Source organism: Poromitra crassiceps (genome assembly GCF_964638095.1).
Source record: "Poromitra crassiceps genome assembly, chromosome: 19".
Taxonomy (NCBI): domain Eukaryota; kingdom Metazoa; phylum Chordata; class Actinopteri; order Beryciformes; family Melamphaidae; genus Poromitra; species Poromitra crassiceps.
In genome coordinates this window covers 8,212,555-8,213,854 of record NC_139646.1, presented here as the reverse complement: position 1 = coordinate 8,213,854, position 1,300 = coordinate 8,212,555, and positions in this window count along the sequence as shown.

Here is a 1,300-nt window from a genome sequence, read left to right as displayed (position 1 = left end):
GTCACATTTGCGACTGGAGGAAAGTGCCTCCTGGCCTGTGCATGTAAGAGTGATTGAGTCCTCACCGTCCTCATCGTCGTAAAGTCGCCTTCAAAGCATGATGTTCGATTATAACGAACTAGTTGTGTGGCTTAGCCTTCCCAAATGTTAAGGGTCGTTTTTTAGAATTGAATACATAGAATTGGGAACGTTACATTCAATTTCATTCAGACTGCCTGTGACTTCCGCGGCGGCAGCCATGTTGACGAGTGAAAAGAACTACAAAGACCATGTACCCACTACTTGCCCAGACGAGCCAAAGCCCGCCTAAGGCTGCCGCCGATTCGTCGAGCTGGCATGGTTCGGCCAATCATCTTAACTGCCTGTGCATGCACAAGATGGATTACGTCGGGAGAATCTCCTTTGATCTCGCGAGGTTATCCATCTTGCAAGCAAGGTTAGGCGTTAACCACTTTTCAAGAGTTGTGTTCCAGACATACAGTAGATGTATCATATCTATCATAATGGCTGGCTACTGCAAGACTAGCTTCGCACGCTGGCTCAACCGGAGTTTCCCTGGATTCAGCCGCTTTCTTGTCATCAGTCGTTAAAGCAGCTGGTATAGTAGCATTTCATAGTATATATAGTAGGCACCGTGAGGTATTGTCACCGTGGTAGACCGCTGGCACCGGTTTACCGTGCAACTCTAGACCTCCACCCTAGAAATCAAGCACGCTTTGTCATCAATGATGTCACTGTCTATGTTGTGTTACCAGTGATGTCACTTGACCAATTGTGATGTCATCAGTGATGTCACAATTGCTCAAGTGACTGATGACATCACTTCCGGGACAAAACTGAAACAGAGAACATTGCCCACATGCTCCCTTTTAGAATAGATGTCATTTCTATGTTCGTTCTTCCTCAGCAGTCTGCAGGATACACTGTGATGTCTCCCTATAAAGAATCAATAAAGATGGAGGGTTGTAATGCATGTGATTGGCTTGATATCTATTTCCCATGGCACTGGGCCAGCAGGCCCCACCGCGCTCATAGGATGGAATAGTCAGGACACTCAGTCACTTACTCCCTCGTGGACATTTAGTGAGTTTAGTGATAGCTAGTGATAGGAAGGTGGTAGAGAGTCGGGATTCCAGGGGTTGGTAGGGGGAATTGCTAGGGGGATATGGGTGGTGGTGGTGGGTGGCGCGCATGGGGTGAAGCAAGGAAGGGGGAGGGAAAAGGGGCCATAGCTAGCTAGCGATAGGAAGGTGGTAGACATAGAGATTTGGGATTGGAGGGTTGGGTAGGGGGAGTGAGT